This window comes from Myodes glareolus, chromosome 4, assembly GCF_982192425.1.
Source record: "Myodes glareolus chromosome 4, mMyoGla1.1, whole genome shotgun sequence".
Classification (NCBI taxonomy): Eukaryota; Metazoa; Chordata; class Mammalia; order Rodentia; family Cricetidae; genus Myodes; species Myodes glareolus.
The window spans coordinates 37628520-37649386 of NC_142029.1; the positions used below are offsets into that span (position 1 = coordinate 37628520).

General features: G+C 45.1%; 1 pseudogene; it reads right to left on the reverse strand.

Moving 5' to 3' along the window:
• Positions 1–17895: 17895 nt before the first annotated feature.
• LOC125401402 (DNA-directed RNA polymerases I, II, and III subunit RPABC5 pseudogene) lies at positions 17896–18096 on the reverse strand (annotated as a pseudogene).
• Positions 18097–20867: the final 2771 nt, after the last annotated feature.

Sequence of the window (20867 nt, forward strand, 5' to 3'; positions counted from 1 at the left end):
AGAACTTCCTAGACACCAGGCTGCCCAAAACAAAAAAAGACAAACAGAAAGGCAGGAAAATACTGAGAGCAGGAGAGCAAAGTAGCCGACTATATGGAGGGCACAGGGGCTCGGTGGGGATGGCTTAGGAGAAACGAAGAACAAGAAAGGAAAAGAACTATGTCTTAAACAGATGACAGAAAAACAAGCAAACAACAACAGAACCAGATCTCTCTATCTCGTGGAAATCTTTCACAAATGGAGATGATGAAATCATCGAGTCCCTTACAAGTCTTCGGAAAGATACTGCCAGTGACAGCCTTTGGAGGGCAGCTGGGCCTCATATGGGTGTGGGGATGAAAAATGGAAGAAGCCCTCAAGAAAACACATGTACTTTTCTTTCAAAGATAAGTGAACACAGAGGTACAAGCCTGGAATCCCAGCACTGAGAAGTAAAGGCAGTAAGCTCAGGAGGTCAAGGCAAGCCTGAGTTACATGGTGAGTTTTAGGCCAGCCTGGACTACATGAAACCCTGTCTCAAAACAGAACGAATAAGTAAAAGAGCTGGGTGTGTCACTCAGGAGTAGAGGGCTTGTCTAACAACTACAAGACCCTAGGTTTTGTCCTCAACACTGAAATTAACAAAATATGTAATACAGCCATCATCCAACTTCTAAGACTTCTGTCTTTCATTGCTTTATTTCTGAATACCATCAGAGGGGGATAGGAATGGGGTGGCAGTGAACTACATGGCCTTCAAACCCCCACACTGGGCTTAATCCAAAATGCTCTGGGAAAAAAAAGAGCCTCTACAGGAGAGAATCGGGCACTGGGACGTTCCAGTATGATCTGTTCCTGGGGATGGAGGAGCTGTGCAGGGGAAAGGAGTTGGAAGATGCTGTGGCTGAAGCTCAGGTAGGGGTCACCAGGCCTATATATATATATATATAGTTATATATAACTATATATATAGTTGTTGTAGGAGTAACTTCCGCTGCCTCAACCAATAGTCATTAAAATACGAGCCCACAGTGCAGCGGGGAGCGACTTCCGCTCCATCAGCCAATAGCTGCTAAAATACCAGCCCACTGGGGCGTGGTATATTTCTCTTTTAAAAAGAGAAGCAGATCCGGATCAGGCTCTCTTGGTTCCGGCTCTTGGTTCCGGTGCTTGCTCCCGGCTCCTGCTCCAGGCTCCTGCTCCAGCGACTAGACTCCCTTCCTAACGGTTTATGGTGTATGTAAGTTTTACCCCCCAAAATAAATAACCCCTTAAAACATAATTGGTGTGGGATTGATTCACCGATATATAGTAATCAAGGAACCAGGTTTCTCCTGAAGCCAGGAATCAGTTTTTCACTTTCTCCTTCTTATAGATAGCACCCAGGAACGTGGGCATGCTCAACATGCACCCCACAGCTCAGCTGCATCCCCAGTCCTGAACTGCTCACTCTAAATTATTTGGTCTTTGCAAACATGAGTCAGGAGATCAGGCAGCAAAATCCACAAGTACAGAGGCAAGTACACAGCAGGAACAGACTCTCACCCACATTGATCTCCCTTTCTGTTTGTTTTTTTTTGCAACAGGGTTCAACTAAGTAAAGTAGTCCAGGTTAACCTGAACCGTGGTCCTCCTGCCTCTGCCTACCAGGTATGGAGATTACAGGGTACAGGGTACAGCACCATGCTTGGCATAATCCACTCCTGCTCCCGTCGGTTCTCTGTCTCTAGGCAGGAAGCTGATGAACTGGAAGAAGCAGATTTGAGGCAATGCGAAGTTCGCCACACACTCCTGCCAATCTATTTGCACTCCAATTGTAGATATTCTTTTCCCTCCCCCATTCCTCTCTTTCCTTTCTTTTTTTTTCTATTATTAATTTAAACTTTTTGTTTTGTTTTGTTTGTTTTCTGAGACAGGGTTTTCTCTATGTATCTTTGACTGTCCTGGAACTCATTCTGTAGACCAGGTTGGTCTCTAACTCAGAGGTCCGCCTGCCTCTGTCTCTCCAGTGCTGGCATTAAAGGTGTGTGCCACCACGCTCAGCTAATTTTAATTTTTTGAGGTGGGGTCTCATGCAGCCCAAGCTGTCCTCAAACAAACCACGTAGCTGGAGATGACCTTGAGCTTCTGCTTCCCCTGCATCTGTAAGCACCCTGTCTGGTAGAAATGAGGCCGCGTGTTGGTGCTGGAGTAATCCTCTTGCCTTGGCTTCTTCAGGGCTATACATCATGCCTGGCTTTATTTTTACTTTTATGTGAGTGTGTGCTTAGGTTCTAGGTATTTGAACTCTAGTCCTTATGCTTACATGGCAAGCACTCTTTTGGTTTTTGTTTTTTTGATACAGAGTTTCTCCGTAGCTTTGGAGCCTGTCCTGGAACTAGCTCTTGTAGACTAGGCTGACCTCAAACTCACAGAGATTCACCTGCCTCTGCCTACCGAGTGCTGGGATTAAAGCTGTATGCCACCAAAGACCCATGGAAAGCGCTCTTTACGTGATGTGATGAGCTATCTCTCCAACTCCAACACCCACCTTGATGTTAGTCTTTAGAATAAGAATCATGGGGGACCGGAGAGATGGCTCAGATGTTAAGAGCACTGGCCCTTCATCCAGAGGACCTGGGTTCAATTCCCAACACCCACATGGCAGCTCACAACTGTCTGTAACTCCAAAACCTGACACCCTCATACATGTAGGCATACACACCAATGTACATTAAATAAATAAGTTTTAAAAAAGAACCATGATGGAACATAATCAGGAGTGTAGACACTGGAGACTGAACTTCAAAAATTATAATATCCAGGAACAGAAACTTAAGTGTCCTCAAGGAAGCAACTCGTAATGAAAATGAAATTCTCAACCAAGTGAGAGAACATACCTGTGTAATCCAAGCACTTGGGAAATAGGTGAGGGAGGCTTAGGAGTCCAAGGCTGTCCTTGGTTACCTGTAAATTCAAGGCCAGATTGAGCTACCTGAGACTTTGAAGGAGAAAGAAGAGGAGGGGAGGGCAGGGGAAGGGAGGGGAAGAAAGTCAAGTCGTTAGGACCTTCAGAATGGGCTCTGTGCTTACTCATTCTGCAGCCTTTTTAGTAACATCAGCAGGGTTGCTGCCCACGAAGTGTCCCCACACAGAAAAGCCTAAAATGCTTCCTGTTGGTACAAGGTATTCATACACTGTTGAGTAAACTCAACTTTTCCGTGGCAGGTAGACATGATTCCCCAAGCAGCGGCTGTAGCTTTCCAGTTACAAACTGGGCTCTGCTTCACCTCTAGTGGCTCCTTTCCTAATCCTAGTTACTTGAGATGCTGAGTTCAAAAGACCACAAATTTAAGGCCAGCTTGGACTACAGAGTGCATCCCTGTCTCAGAAACCTTAAAATAAATAAATTAAATAAAAAGATACAAATAAAAAAAAATAAAAGTAGAAGAAGACAAGATATAGTTTAGTGGCACAGTACTTGCCTAGCATGTGGAAGGCCCCGGCTCATTCCCTGGTACTACAAGAGTAAATAAATAGGGGCTGGAAAGACAATGGTTCTGAGCACTTGCTTGAAGAGAGCATGGGTTCAGTTCCCAGCACCCACATGGCAGCTCACAACCACCTATGAGTTTCAGGAGATTTAATACCCTCCTCTTGTCTCTTCAGGTACTGAATGCATGTGATGAACATACATATACATATATAAATAAACAAAATTAAACAAATAAAAATAAAGTTGGTGGTACATGCTTGTAATCTCAGCACTCAAGAGTGGGGGCAGGGAGCTGGAGAGAGAGCTTCAGTGGTTAAGAGCACTTGCTGCTCTTGCAGAGGGCCAGGGTCCAGTTCCTAGCACATGCAACTTTAGTACCAAGGGAATCCAATGCCTTCTTCCGGCCTACAGGGGCACTACGCAAACATATGGTGCACATACACACACACACACACACACACACACATATGTAGACAAAACACCTGTACACATAAAAATAAAACTCAAAAATTAAAAAAGAAAAGAATAGAGGCAAGAGGATCAGGAAATCAAGGTCATCCTGGGCTACAGAGAGAATTCAAAGCCACCCAGGCTACTTGAGATGTGATCTCAAAAACAAAATAAAACAAGTGTTAGGGAGAGAAAGGCAGGTGAATGTTTATGAGTTTAAAGCCACCCCCTGCTCTATTGGTAATATTTAAAGTTTATAAAAAGAGAATTTGTCAAATGCTTAGGGTCAACGATGGCCAAAATATCCAAGTCTCATATAACCTAAAATCTGTAAATTTAGGAGACAGAATTTCTGCTAAACTGGGTTTGGTGGTAGACACCTTTAACCCAGTGTTCAGGAAGCAGAGATGGGGATCTCTGAGTTAAGGCCAGTGGGTGTATAGAGAAAGTGTGGACCAGTCAGAGATGATCTTGAACTGATCCTCTCACCTCCAACTGTTGTGCAGTGGTGGGAGTCAAGTCCACAGTTTCGTGCAGGGCAAGCGCCAACTGAGCTACTTCTACACGTCTACACCCTATTTACTTCTGCACTTATGCATGTATATATGCGTGTATATATATATATATATATATATATATATATATATATATACATATATATAGGACAGGGTCTCATGTAGTCCAGATTGACCTCAGCTATGTACCAAAAGAAAACCTTGAATTCATGGTCCTTGTACTTCTGCCTCCCATGTGCTGGAATTACTGGCAAGTACCACCACACTCAGTTATATACAGTGCCAGAGATCAAACCCACAGCTTCAAGCATGCTAGATAAGGATTCTTCCAATGAAGCTCCCTCTACAGCCCTCTTTTATTTTATTATTTTATTTATCCGTTTGTGAGACAGGGTCTCACTATGTAGCTCTGAATGGCCTGCGACTAGAAATGCAGACCGGCAGTCTCTGCCTCCCAAGTACTGGGATTGAAGGCATTCACCCTCACAACCAGCTTCCTGTTTTATCTTTTTTTGTTTTGAGACAGGGTTTCTCTGTGCCGTGCTGGTTGTTCTGGAACTCCATCTGTAGACCAGGCTGGCCTCGAACTCACAGAGATCTACCTGCCTCCAGAGTGCTGAGCTTAAAGGTGTACTCTACTACTCCCCAGCCCTGTATTATCTTTAATATCAATCTAAAAATGCAACTTTGGTATCAATAAATAAAATCAGCTGGGTGGTGGTGGCGCACACCTCTAATCCCAGCACTTGAGAGGCAGAGACAGGCACATCTTTCTGAGTTTGAGGCCAGTCTAGTCTACAAAGTGAGTTCCAGGACAGGCAGGGCTACACACAGAAAACCTGTCTTGAAAAAAACCCATAAACAAACAAACAAATAAAATTAAAACTGACTTTTGTGTGGAAACTGATATTGATTCTCAGTTTTATACTTCGGGTAGTTTCTTGAAGTAACTTCCTAGTGGCTATACTGTTAATTCCACTAATAAAAAGATGGCAGAGGTCCCGTGTGGTGACCTTTAATCCCAGCACTCAGGAGGCAGAAATAGGTTGATCTCTGTGAGCTGGAAGCCAGCCTGGTTTACAAACTGAATTCCAGGAAAGCCAGAGTTATATAATAGAAAGGCCCTGTTTTTACTCACCTCCCCCCTTTTTTTAAAGATGGTGGGATTTCTCGGGGCTTCCACATTATTAGAGAAAGAAGCTGGACCCACTGCCACCTGTCCTCCCCACACTGCCAAAGAAATCAGAAATAGTCGAGTAACAAAAAGATATTTCATAATAATTTTAGATTTACAAAAAATTTGCAAAAATATTAGAGACTTCTTATTATATACTCAGAAACATTTATGAAAAAAAGTCTCGAATGACTGGCAGAATATTTGTGTAGCATATTTAAGACCCCGGGTTCAGCCCTCAGTACCTGCACCCCAATTTACTTTCTCCCCCACAAAAACCCAACAGTGAAGCCAGGCATAGTAGCACAAGTCTGTAATCCCAGCGTTGAGGGGCAGAAACTGGGCCAGCCTGGACTTCACAGGAAGATCCTGTCTGATAAAGCAACAGCAAAAAAGCAGATGACCTCTGCAAACAGCCAGTGAGGGTGACGCCCGGGGCCGGTGTATTTACAGATCCTAGCTGCTATATTCTAAGACTCAATTTCAATTTAAATCCAAAATTTAAATCTATCTGGGTGGTGTCACATATCAAAGGCTTGCAATCATAGCGCTGTGGGTGGTGGCGGTTGGAGGATCGGTAATTCGGTAATACCACACCAGCCTTGGTCTTCAGAGCACTTCCGGGTTAGCCCGTGCTAAAAGAGATCTTCTTCTAAGTAAATGAAAACAGTCTGAGCAGATGGCTCAACTGGGTAAAAGGACTTTGCTGTGAAAGTCTGACAACCCGCGTTTGATCCCTAGGACACAGGCAAAGATGGGGGGCGAGAACCCCACCAAGTTGTCCCGACCTCCTCGTGTGTGTATCGGCTTCACGTGTGTCCTAGTTCGTTCTCTGTTGCTATGGAAAGGCCGGGAACAAAGCAGCTGCATAAAGGGTTTGTTTAGTTTACGTAACCTGGATCTCAGTCCAAAGCAGGAACTCAAGGCAGAAACTAGAAACAGAAGCCACGGAGGAGCTCTGCTTACTGGCCTGTTCTCCGTGGCTTACTCGGCCTGCTTTCTTTCTTATTTATTGTTTGTTTGTTTTGTTTTTTGGAAACAGGTTTCCTCTGAGTAACAGTCCTGGCTATCCTGAAACTCACTTTGTAGACCAGGCTGGTCTCGAACTTACAGAGATCTGCCTGCCTTTCCCTCCCAATTGCTGGGATTTGAATTTTAATGAAAGCTATTCATGGGGCCTGGTGTTAAAGAGTGCTTGCTGCCCAATGGTGAAGACCTAACTCCCAGTATCCATGTGGCAAGTCACGATGGTCTGGCACATTCTGGTAACCCCAAATCTGTTGGGGGCAGAGACAGGAGGCTTGCTAGGGCTTGCTGGCCACCTCTAGTTGAAAACACATTGGCCAGATGGTGGTGTCTAGCACTCTGGAGGAAGAGGCAGAAGGATCTCTGTGAGTTTGAGGCTAGTCTGGTCTACAGAGTGAGTTCCAGGACAGCTAGGGCTGTTACACATAGAAACCCTGTCTATAAAAATAGAAAGAAAAAGAAAGGGAGAGAGAGAGAGAGAGAGAGAGAGAGAGACAGAGAGAGAGAGAGACAGAGAGAGAGACAGAGGGAGGGAGAGAGGGAGGAAGGAAGGAAGGAAAAAAGGAAAAAAAAAACCAGGGTGGTGGTGGTGGCACATGCCTTTAATCCCAGCACTCAGGAGGCAGAGACAGGTGGATCTCTGTGAGTTCAAGGTTAGCCTGGTCTACAAGGGCTAGTTACCAGGACAGGCTCCAAAGCTCCAGAGAAACCCTGTCTTGAAAAACAAAAACCAAAACCAAAACAAAAACAAAACAAAACAAAAAACAAGAAAGAAATAAAAGAAAAAAGAAAGAGAGAGAGAGAGAAAAAAGGAAATGAGAAGAAAAACACATTATCTCCAGGTTCAGGGAGAGATCTGCCTCAAAGGACTAAGTTGGAGTGGTAGAGGAGGACACCTAACACCTTCCTCTGGCACCTACACCAACACACACATATAGAAACATATACACACACAGACACACATAGAAACACACAGACACACACAGACACACACACATACACACACTGCATACACCAGAATTAAAAAAGCAGTTAAAGCAGTTTCTTCTTTCTTTCTTCTTTTATGGGGTGGGGTGGGGTAGGGGAATGACAGGGTTTCTCTGTGAAGCCTTGGCTGTCCTGGAACTTGCTCTCTTTACCAGGCTGGCCTCAAACTCACAGACATCTGCCTGCTTCTGCTTTCTAAATGCTGGGATTAAGGGTGTGCACCCCTCCCCACACAGCCTAAATATTTATCCTTATATTTACAGATAAGTGTAATTCTCACCCCTCATCAAAGCAACTTCTCTTTGCACCAGATGAAAACAGAAAACTACAACCTAACCTATCAAAATGCAGAGACGAGATTACGTGGTGCCCAGTTTCAGTTGATAATTCACAACAGAATTCTTGCGCCTAAGGCTTAGGGATCATTGCAGAAGAGGGGGCAGAAAGATTGTAAGAGCCAGAAAATCAGGAGGTTTGTTTCAAGATGGCATCTCCTAGAAATGCCATGGAAGCTACACCCCAAAAGTCTCATTAACATGGCACCTCAACAAGACCCCAACAACGATGACATCAATAATGTGGAAATGGGGAAAGATTGTTGGACCTCGACTCGAGACAAAGAGCCACAGGGCAACTGAGGAGGGGGTGGATGCTGAGAGTGGGAGAAGTCGTTTATCCCCTAAAGAGTCCACTAATTGGTCATCTAATACTTAGTGGTCAGCCCTGAGATCATAAAGAAAAAGAGGCCATGAACTTGAGAGACAGCAAAGGAGTGTCCAGGGAGTGGGTGGAAGGGAGGAAAAGAGAGAGTAAAATGTGATTATAATATAATTTCCAAACATTATGATTCAAAATTACAATACGCCAGGCGGTGGTGGTGCACGCCTTGAATCCCAGCACTCAGGAGGCAGACACAGGTAGGTAGGTCTCTGTGAGGTTGAAGCCAACCTGATCTACATGGTGAGTTCTGGGACAGCCAGGGCTATATAATGAGACCCTGTCTCAACCGAACAAAAAAAGAAAACAAAATAAAGTTATGTAATGGGATCTTTATTTTCTTTGTGTGTGTGTGTGTGTGTGTGTGTGTGAGAGAGAGAGAGAGAGAGAGAGAGAGAGAGAGAGAGAGAGAGAGAGAAAGAGAAAGGGAGAGGAAGTGGTCTTTCTGACCTCAGACTTGAAGTGAGTCTGCCCCTGCCTTGCAATGACTAGGATTACAGAGGGGGTCACTGTGTCTGACTTTGGTGATGGCCTTATAAAATTATGGTTCCTGTGGCAGCTAAACACTGATGAAGATACAGCTGAAAACTGACTAAGCAGAACTGTGAGCCCACGTGGAACTGTGAGAAAAAATTAAGTTTTAGGACTAGGTTTTTGCTGCCGTGTGATTAGCAGTGCGAGTGACTTCAAAATTTGTTCTCGGAAAAGAATAGTTAGCAAGAATGTTAATTAAGGGGTAGTTTATAGCTCCACCTAGGGACCTGTAGCTTGTTAGCCTGAGGACGGTCTTGTCTTTTTGATCATCGCTTTCATTTGTTCTGACATGAATGAGACCTGACATCAGAAAAATGTTATGCCCTGGATCTGACAGTGGCCCCTGTCCATCCTGCACGCCAGAGCCAGAAACCAGAAGTTGGGATTTCAGCCTCACAGTCCTAGTCTGGGCTACTTGGTGAGACCTTGCCTAAAACAAAAGGAAAGAATGTGGACTGACAAGTTCTAAAGCCTTGGGAAGAAGGAGTTCTCCAGGTCCCCAGCCATCAAGAGGTTCTTAGAGACCTCCCTCCATTCTTTCTCTTTCCAGACACGTCAGGTGGTGTAACTCCAGCACGAGGGGATCCAAGGCTTCTGGCTTCCGAGGGTACCCACACTCGTGTGTGAGTGTACATATTCATGCAGATATACACACATACGTGTAATTAAAAATAATAAAAATCTTTTTTTTTTAAGTTCCAATCAGTCAATGAGCTAAATAGAGTCCGTACCATAAGTATGCCCTCCTCCACCCCAGGGTAAAGCAGAGAGAACAAGAGAATTCTCCCTGCCCATCAGATGCATCGGTTGCCAACTCATGGAATTCCTACTCCGTCCGTCTCTAGTGGCTGCAGCTCTCTAGCTGAATTCTTTTGAAGCACGTACTGGAGCTAAATGTAGTAGATCATATCTTGGTGAGTCCAACAAACAAAAGAAACACAACCAAGACTTCAACGAGTGGAGGAAGATTTCCTGCGGTGTGCAAGGAGAGCACAGGAGTTCCTCCCAAAGTAACGTCCTCTCCTAACGGAGGAAGTGCAGAGATTTTTGATCTTATTCAGGTAGAAAAGTACTCCAGGTTGGGGGACATGTTTGAGCATGTGCAGTTGAAGATCCTAATCTAAGAAGAAAAGATGACAGGCACATTTTGGGGAATGATTAGCCTATAGTCAAAGATCACGTGTTTGGAGGTTAAAATGTCAGACAGGAAAACCTCTCCTCTTCTGGGTCTGCTCAGCCTGCATCATACAACTTCAGCTGAAAATAAGGGGCCTTGGGTCTGGTGTCCGCCCTTGCTTCCTGGCTGCAGTGGCGGGCATGCTATTGAGACACGCACTGCATCACGTCAGGCTTTGAAGATACGTAGGCACTTGCTGACGACATGGTAGGAGGCTATGCGAAACTGAACTCCAGCAGGGCTAGACTGTTTGTAGGTATTTGTGAGAAATAAATCAGAAGCTAAGACAGAGTGAGTCTGTCCCTTCCTTCTCTTCCACCCATCCTCCTCCCTCCTCCCTCCCCCCTTCTCTCTCCCTTTCCCTCTTCTTCTGTCTCCATACAGGAGATTAAACAGAGGGTTTCATTCATGCTAGGATCTCATTAATTCTTCCATGTTGGCCTTGAATTTGGAGCTTCTTTCAGCTTCCCAATTAGGTGAGATTTACAAGTCTGCACCATGAGGCTTGGCTCACGTTTGGTTTTTATTATTATTGTTGTTGTTGTTATTATTATTATTATTGTATTGAGACAAGGTCTCCCTGTACATTCATGGCTGGCCTGAAACTTCCTATTTAGATGGGGCTGATTTTGAAATCACAGAGATCCACCCATTGCTGCCTTCCGAGTGCTGGGACTAGAGGTGTGAACCACGAAGCCTGACCTTTTGGTTCATACTCCTCTTCTTTGGTCTTTGCCTTTCTTGAATCCCTGTGGTGCTCGAGGGAGAGTAGCGCTCATTTAGATAAACACTATAGGAAGCTGCCGTTTTACTCCAAGTGACATCACAGACTAGACTAGAAGTCGGGATGGGGTCATTCATAATACACTTCCAGGTTACACAACCAAAACTGAGCTGTTTATCTGATCTTTGCGGAATCAGGAAATCAGGATGAAGGTCATAACAGCCTGAGCAGGTGTGGTGGTCCACACCTGGAGTCCCAGCAGTGGGAAGGTGGAGGCAGGAGGATCAGAATCTTGAGCCCAGCTTGGGCTATGTACATGCATACACATACAGAGATAATACAGACTGTTGCTCATTTTTCCAAACCGGAAAATGTCAACGTTCCTTGGGCTTTCCTACACACACAAAAGAGGGATCCTAATGCTAATTCATCTCCTAATTATAAAATCCCTAGTCACAATGAAAGTAACTTTAGGGGGTGGAGAGAACTGGTCAACAGTTAAGAAGTACTTGCTGCTCTTGCAGAGGGTTCAGGTGTGGTTCCGAGGCCCACATCAGGACCACAGGTCTAACTCCAGGTCCAGGGTATCTGCAGCCTCCTTCAGGACTTCTAGGACACTGGCACACATGTAACATACATACATACATCCAGACACATCTGCACATAAAGCAAAAATAAACAGGGTGTGGCTGCACACGCCTCTAATCTCAGCACTTGGAAGTAGGCAGTGGCAGGTGGATCTCTGTGAGTTCAAAGCCAGTCTGCTTTAAATAGAGAGTCCCAGGCCACCCAGGTCTACATAAGGAGATCCTTTTTCAAAATAAAATAAAACAGATAAATCTTTTTTTAATCATTGATTAGATTTTTTTAATTTTTAATTTTTATTTGCATTGGTGTTTTGTTACATGTCCATGTGAGGATGTCAGATCTTGGAGTTACAGACAGTTGTTAGCTGCCATGTGGGTGCTAGGACTTGAACCCAGGTCCTCTGGAAGAGCAGTCAGTGCTCTTAATCACTGAGCCATCTCTCTTGCCCTGGATAAATCTTTTTTTGTTTGTTTGTTTTTGTTTTTATTCTAGACAGGGTCTCCCTGTGTAACAGTTCTGACTGTCCTGGAACTTGATTTGTAGAGCAGACTGCCCTTGAACTCACCTAGATTTGCCTGCCTCTGCCTCCTCTGGGACTACAGGTGTGTGCCACCATTGCCTAGAGGTTTATTTTATTTCATGTGTGTGAGTGTTTTGCCCGTATGAGTATATTTGCATCACATGCATGCCTGGTGCTGCAGTCCAGAAGGCAGCATCAGGCCCTGGAACTGGAGTTACAAATGACTGTGAGCCACCATGTCAGTGCTAGGACTTAAACCTGGGTCCTCTGGGGCTCTTAGCCACTGACCAATTTCTTCAGCCTTCTTACTTTTCATCTTTTTTTTTTTTTTAAAAAAACTACTTTATTGAGTCAGAGTCTTACTCTATAGCTTAGATTATCTGGGAGCTCACTGAGTAGTGGCGCTAGACTATGAACTCATGATAACCCTCTATTCTCAGATTCCGGATCTGGAATTATTGGGGTAAGCTACTCTTTCTTCTTCTTTTGCCCTTTTCAGCCTTTCTTTTTTTCTCTTTTCTTTTTTTTTTTTTTCTTTTTCTTTTTTTTTTTTTTGAGACAGGGTTTCTCTGTAGTTTTCAGGCCTGTCCTGGAACTATCTCTTGTAGACCATCCTGGCCTCGAACTCACAGAGATCCACCTGCCTCTGCCTCCTGAGTGTTGGGATTAAAGGCGTGTGCCACCACCGTCCAGCCCCTTTTCAGCCTTTCTTAGTCTATAAAAGCAACCTTCTCTGTTTAGTTCACCAAACTATGATGTGCTGCCTGTTCTAGAATTGAAAGGGAAGCCCAGAGCAAGAATGTAGCTCACCGTTAGAGCATTTCGCGCACGCACACACACACACACACACACACACACACACACACACACACAAACACTACGACAAGGCACCATGGTACACATCTGTAATCCCAGTACTTGAAAGGTAAGGCAAATGATAAAGAAATAATACTCAAGACACTGCTCAGCTACATATTGAGTTCAAGGCCAACCTGGGCTAGAAAGTGCCACTCTGGGGTATAACCCTTCCTTAAGCCCAAAAATGTTTAAGCTGGCCTGCAGGCATACACACAGACAGAATACTGTATACATAATAAGTGAATAAATTTAAAAAAAGGAAATCTGAAGTCTTTCCCTGGTTTCTGCAGGAGCCAAGCCCAGAAGTACTTCATAAACATGCATGCAGGTAAAAGACCTTACACGTAAAAGTAAATAAATCTTTTTTTGTTGTTGTTGTTGTTTTGTTTCATTTTTCGAGACAAGGTTTCTTTGTGTGACAGCCCTAGCTGTCCTGGAACTAGCTTTTGTAGAGCAGGCTGACCTCGAACTCACAGAGATCTGCCCGCCTTTACCTCCTGAGTGCTGGGTTTAAAGGTGTGTCCTACCATTGTTCTGGTTTAAATAAATCTTGAAAAAGAGAAAAGAGGGAGTAGGGAGGTGGGGATGGATCTGGGAGGAATTAGGTGGAGGAGTAGGAGGTAAATTTGATCAAAAGACATAGGAAAATTTCAAATAATTAATAAAATGTAGTTTACAAAGAATATGTCAGCAAAGGTTGGGGGCAGACTGAACATAGTTCTGAGGCCATGGGATGAGTAGTTAGTGGGGAAGTGATTGTGATATGGCTAAATGGATGTGCAGAAGATGAATTCACATACGATAAAATGTACCATTAATATGCCCAGTACTAGGGGGCTGGAGAGATGGCTCAGCTGTTAAGAGCACTGGCTGCTCTTCCAAAGATCCTGAGTTCAATTCCCAGCAACCACATGGTGACTCACAACCATCTGTAATGAGATCTGGTACCTTCTTCTGGCCTGCAGAGACATATGCAGGCAGAGCACTATATACTTAATAAATAAATATTTTAAAAAATGCCCAGTACTGAATGGGTGTAAACAGTCTTGGAGTTTATTTTAGACTGAGCAGCCCCAATAAGTTAGCTTCAGTTCATCTGTCCTGATATGTCAACTAAAGAGGCAACCTAATGGTAGAAAGAGATTTGTTCAATGTGCTCACACTGAGGTGATGAAGGGGTTTAGCGACCCCACGCTTTGTCTTCGTGTTGTTGATCAAAACTTTAGGCTGAACTAGAAGACAAATCAGCGCAAAAGGCAAGTGGTGTGCAGAATTAGAGCATCCGGGTTCCGATGTGTTCTCTGGTGACTGACTTAGCTCTGGGCCTGCAAACTGGTCCGAAGCAGTTCTTGTGGCTCAGAGGAACAAGCGGGTTTTCAAAAGAAGACTTTCTGCTCCAGGGTGTGACCTCACTCTCCTAGTCGGTTGCCTTCATCTGGAGTGGAATCCAGAGGTGCTCTGCCAGTTCCTGCTGTCCCTGAAACCCAAGGTGGCTCCAGAGGCAGAGATGAGGGCAGATAGGAAGGTAGGCACGTCATGCTTTCATGTGGGTACAAGTGAGGGTGACACTTGTTTAGGGGAATATGCAGGGCACTTTTGCACTCCACGGTGTAGGGAGGATGCGCTCACACACACACTGCTGTGATTAGCTGGCTCTGAGTTAATCCCTAACCTAAATGCTGGAAGGAATGCAGGCCAGAAGCCAGCAGATACTAATCAAACTTGGCATCTTTGGATGTGGCCAAGCCCAGCTGTGCAGAGGGACGACCAGGGAGAGATAAAGAAGGGGACCAGGAGGAGATAAGGAGAGCTGCGTCGACAGTGTGACTCTCAGGGACAAGACTGACCACCTGGCGAGAGGGCAAGACCGAGTTCTCCAGTGCTTGGCTGCCTACCTTTGTCCCGTCCCCCCTCTACTCCCCCAAACTTGCTGGCTGGAGATGAGGTATAAGGTGGCCTGTTTCTCAGTGTGTGAAACTGCTGCTTCTTGGATTGCTGGCTGTCTGAATCAATCATTCCTTGAAGATTCAGTATCTGCCTCTGTTCTGGTGTTTGCGTTGACAGGCAACACAAACGCCAGTTGTAGTTACAGGCAGCCAGCGTCTTTCAGTGGAAGCTGCTCTCAGCATTTGTCTTGCTGGAGATTGGCAGAGCCTCTGCAGGAACTTCCGGATCAAAGTCCCCTGTCTCCGGGCCTCAGCCGTCACGGAGCTCACTAAACTTTTTTTCTTCCTTTCCCTGCACTAACCTTTAAAATAATGATACTGACTATGGTGGTATATGCTGGAAATCCCGGCACTCGGGTGGCCAAGGGTTCAAAGCTAAACTGGGAAATACAAGGAGATCCTGTCTCAAAACAAACAAAAAACAAAATGAAACAAAAAGAAAGAACACAATGAAGTAAAAAATAAAAAGTAAAAAAATATACAGCTTTGCTGGGTGACACTTGTGTGACATTGGTTTGTAGACTCTCAGTTATTTGCTCGCTAGCTAAACACCGGTTCAGTGTCACATGGCAAAGCTGGCACGGAAAGCAAGTGGTGGATTGTTTGCTCCGACTGCTCGGGCTTTCGGAGTACTAATCAGGACACAGAAGCGGTTTCAGCAAAGAAGAAAAAACACAGAGGTGCGTTAAAAATACAGAATTGATGGAGCCCAGAAGTGGTCCTGAGAGACTGACAATGGATCTGAGTCTTGGATGGGGACATTCTGATCTAGGTCAAAGAGCCATCGCAAAGGCAAAGAGGCGAGAGAGCTGGCTTGTGCAGCACGCCTGCCCTGCAGGGTGTGGCAGCGAGGAGCCTGGGAAGGGGAGGTGAGCTGCTGGGCTAGCGCACAGAGCAGCGCACACACAGCACGATACGCCTGCTTCGCTCCTGGATGCTATTGTTTGGAATAGATGGGTTGAAATGATAAAGCGGGAAACTTTCATCAGCTGTGAAAAACAGCTGGAATTTCTAGTTTGAGTGTCTGAGTTGAATGTTAAAGGGTTATCATGAACTGCTGTCAAAGCAGCCAGTGAAATGGGAGTTAGGAAGGGCAGTTTATCTCTTTTTCTAAACATTCTATTTAATAATGTGTATGTGTGTGTGTCTGAGTGTGGGTATGTGTGCACGAATGCAGGTGCCCACGAAGGTCAGAGGTGTTAGATACCCCAGGAGCTGGAGTTGCCGATAATTGTGGGCTACCTGACATGGTGCTGGGACTCATCTCAGGTCCTCTCCAAGAGTAGTAACTGCTCTTCATCACTGAGCCATCTATCCAGCCCACTAGAGAGGGCAGTTTAGGGATCAAAACAAGAAACGAGACATGCTGTAGGATGTTGGTAGACAGGGTTTCTCCGTGTAACAGCCTAGCTATCCTGGAACTAGCTCTTGTTGACCAGGCTGGCCTCAAACTCACAGAGATCCATTTGCCTCTGTCTCCTGAGTGCTGGGATTCAAGGTGTGCACCACCACTGCCCCAGTAGCCTAATGGATAAGGCACTGGCCTCCTAAGCCAGGGATTGTGGGGTTGAGTTCTCCCTGGGGTAAAGACTGTTGGTTGACTCTCATTTGTCTTTTGAAGCATGGTCTTGGAACCTCAAGCTGGCTTCAGGCTCACCATGGAGCCCAGACTGACTTGAGCTCACAGCAATTCTATCTCAATCTCCAGAGTGGAGCTCCTACAGGCCTGAATCACCACATAGGGCTAACTCAGTCACAGATGTAAATTCTTGGAAGTTTTACAGCTGGATAAGGCACAGATGATGATCGTCAAGGTGACTAAGAAAAATCCTACAACAGCCTTAAGGATTTGGGGTGCGGGGTGGGGTAGAGGCAGCTCTGAAACAGGGTCTCTCTATCAAGCTCTGGCTGTCCAGGAACTTCCTATGTAAACCAGGCTGCCCTTGAATCTATGGATATTTGCCTCCGAAGTTTGAGGTTAAATGCATGCTCCACCACACTTAACCCTAAAGACTATTCTTGAAAATTATGTTTATAGGGGCTAGACAGATGGCTCATGGGTAAAGAGAACTGGCTACTTTTCCAAAAGACTCACAACCATCTGTAACTCCAGTTAATCTGGCACCCACTTCTGACTTCTGTACCAGCCCTGTACATGGTACACAAACATATATGCAGGTGAAATATCCATACACATAAAATAAATATATTTTGAAAAAATATACTTGTTGGATATTGTAGTTAAAATCTTTAACCCTAGCTCTTGAAATGTAGAGGCAGCAGAAAGACAATTATCACATGTTCTCACTCATAAGTGGTTTTTAAATATAAAGCAAAGAAAATCAGCCCACAAATTACAATTCCAGAGAACTTGGACAACGATGAGGACCCTAAGAGAGACTTTCATAGATCTAATCTACATGGGTAGTAGAAAAATACAAGATCTCCCGAGTAAATTGGGAGCATGGGAACCTTGGGAGAGGGTTGAAGGGGAGGGGAGAGGCAGGGAGGGGAGCAGGGAAAAAAATGTAGACCTCAAAAAATCAATAATAAAAAAAAAAGAAATGTAGAGGCAGGTAGATCTCTGTGAGTTCCTGATCAATCTGGTCTACACAGAGGTCCAGGCCAGCCAGAGCTATGTAGTGACACTCTGTATCAAAACGAATAAATGCGCACGCCTTTAATCACAACACTCAGGAGGCAGAGGCAGGTGGATCTCTGTGAGTTTGAGGCCAGCCTGGTCTACGGAGCGAGTTCCGGGACAGGCTCCAAAGCTACACAGAGAAATCCTGTTTTGAAAAACCAAAACCAAACCAAACCAAAACAACAAAAAACCCAAAGTAAGTAAATAAATAAATGAAAGGTTACATTTATTTATTGTGCATATGTGTGTGTGTGCCCACACATGCTTTCAGGGTTGGCAGAAAACACCTCTACCCAGTGAGCCATGCCTTGAGTCCTATCCAAGTAATTTAAAAGCAGGGAACATCTTGAATGTATAGAGATATAGAAAAAGACATACTCAGAAGAAAGATTTTTTATTAGAAAAATCTTTTTTTTGTGTGTGGGAGTCTGCAAAGATCTTTATTGAACCCTTCCTTCAGGGGTGAGGGGACCTAGAAACAGGGCCACAGCCAGACACCATCCCCCTCCCCAACATCTCAGCTTGAATTCAGCATCATAGACTGCCCAGGGCCAGGAGAGGAGGAGGCTGAGCTCCAGCAGTCACTTCTCTAGGGGAGCATAGTTTAGCAGTTTGTCCTTAGGTCCTCGTGTGCTAGCGTGGGCAGCAGCAGCAGTAGCGCTTCAGGCCCAGACATCCAGCGTATCCCCCTTGGTGTACTCTGCCTGCAGCGGACCCAGGTAGGCTTACCATTTGCTGCCGACAATCTTCCTGCAGGTGAAGCCGCGCACCGGGATAAGCATGGCGGCGTCTTTTTTATTAGAATTTTTATATAAAAGTTATTATATTCATATTTTAATTAATTCTTTAAAAACTTCATATATGAATAGTTTATTTTAACCATAACCCAAACTCCGACTCCCAACTCCTCCCAGGTTCACTCCTAACCTTCTACCCTTCACAATGCCCTCTTTTGCATATATAGCCTAATAAATCCAATCTACGTTTTCCATGTACTCACCAGTGAAGAGTCGCTCACTGGAGCACAGTCATACCCTTAAAGAAAACTGACTCTCCCTCTCCCGGAAACCATCAGCTGATAATGGCTCCTCCACCAAGGTTACGGACTAGTGAGCTCCTTTCCCCTCCATGCCAGAATGCTGGCTGGCTTATAGAATATTTTATTTATTTCTTGACAATTTTATACATGTATACAACAAGTTACAATAATGTTCTCCTCAATTTCCATCTCCTGCTCCTGAGCCACCGGACATGTCTCCCTCTGACCTTCATGGCCTCTTCTTTTTCTGCACAACCCTCTGAAACCAAGTAGTAAGGCCTGAGTGCACACAAATGCAGGAAGGTGAGCCAGAGCATGGCCGGCCGGCCAGCCTGCCAGCAGCTGTTGATTAGCTAGGAGTGGCACTTAGGAGCCCCTCTCTCCTCCTTTCTGGAATCTCAACTCATCTTGTGCTGTGAATTCATGACTACAATAGACATCAATGTCTGGCAGGTAGAATTCTGGATTACCAGCAGTCTTGCTAAGATGTACCTGCTTGTGCACTTGGCATGATGGTTATGGGTGCAACCAAATACTTTCCGACTGTATTTAAAGCTCACACTACAAGAAGGAACCCATATTTGGTACTGTAAGCAAAGAGGAAAAACTCTGTAGCTAAGGAAGTCACAGAGCTAGTGGGAAATTTGTTGTTTTGCTCGGTGACTGTGATTGCCCTCTAAACATTTGGGTACGGCCATTGATTGCTGCTGCCATTTGCCTTGGTCAGAGAAACTGCATCTTGCAGTAGACAGTGGTTACTATAGAGACTCATAACCAGTCAAAGTTCTGAGAACAAGTGACGATTGCAATGACATAAAACCCTATGCTCCTCACTAAATAGGAAAAAATACATCTATAGCTCTCTCACTCCGGAAAGAAAAAAAGGCTCAAGGAATATTGAGGTAGAGGAAACCGAAAGAATGTAAAGTCAGGCCCAGCAATGGTGGTGCACGCCTTTGATCCCAACACTAGGGAGGCAGAAGCAGATGGATCTCTGTGAGTTCAAGGCCGGCCTGGTCAACAAGAGCTGGTACCAGGACAGCTAGAGCTGTTACACGGAGAAACCCTGTCTCGAGAAACAAAAACAGAAATAAAAGACAAACAAGCAAAAAGAATGTAGAGCCAGAGAAGCCAGAGGAAGAGGTGGAATGTTGTGTCAGTACGACACAGGCATTGCCATCTTGAAATCGGAACAGTTGTAACTATCCTCACGGGACAGTCTATTCTCTTGTTGGAGTGGGGAGGCCACACAAGGCAGCACCAAAGTGCATGAAAACATGTCTTCTCCCAGAGGAAAGCTGTGAGCTAGAGGAGGAGGCAGAGGTGGTGGTGTGCGGTGGTGGTACAGCCGTCCACAGGTTGGTCACGCCCCTGTACGTATCTTCTAACTCATGCTCCGCAAATAGCTTCAAGTAAATCGACTGTTTCACCGAGCTGTACCTGGGCGGGGTTCTTTGGTCTGTCATTGCTGACCGAGCTGGGATAAAGAGACATTTATTCCCATCATCGTAGCAAATGTCACACAACAGTAATACTTTCTGGACACTAAAAGCCTACCAGCTAAGTTAGATGTGGTGTCGAATGTCTGTCACTGTAGACACTTGGGAAGCTAACGGAGAGTTTTTAGAGCTTGGAAGGTAGCTAGCTTCTGCGTTATAGTAGGACCCCACTTCAAACACACATGTGTACACGAGAAAAAGAGCGTCAACACAGGTAGGTTTTCATTTTTTTTTCCTTGTAAAGGAGCCATAATGCAACCAACAGTTTTAGCACTCACAAAGCGTCCTATAGTGTAAAGTAGGCATGCCAGGGCTGTGAGCCATAATGATGCACACTGGAGACAAGAAAGCATCCCCTGGAGGTCTGTGGCTTTCCCACATCGTCCTGGCACTGAGGACATTTTTCTGCCCGCAAAGCCGCCCTCTTCTTTCCATACTACTTCCCCCAACTGGCGCATGCTGTGTGTCTTCCAAGACACACTGGGAAGTGTCTTCTTTCCTGATTGCTCTGTCTTGTCTCTGTTGCGGGGGCTACAGTGCCTGTGTACTGTCAGGGAACTACCAGTGCCGGCCTCAAGGTTCGTCCACATGTTGCTAATCAATGCTGTGGAATGAATTGCATATATGAGCAATATCCTCTCAATTCTCTCTCTTCAGTGGCCCTTCCTTGCTGTCTAAGGCCTCATAGTTGTCAATGCTCTTGTCAATATTTTTGACCTTTCCTTTCTTTCTTTCGTTCTTTTTTTTTGGGGGGGGGGGGCGTTTTCAAGACAGGGTTTCTCTGTAGCTTTGGATCCTGTCCTGGAACTAGCTCTTGTAGACTAGGCTGGCCTCGAATTCACAGAGGTCCGCCTGCCTCACGAGTACTGGCATTAAAAGGGTGCGCCACTGTGGCTATCTTTCTGACCTTTTCTCCACATTCCTCACAACGTTGGTTGGCATAGGACATGTTGATCCTATTTTCAGTGCCGGCCAGAGAAGGTTGCTCTAGCGCATTGGAATGACTTTCTGGGAA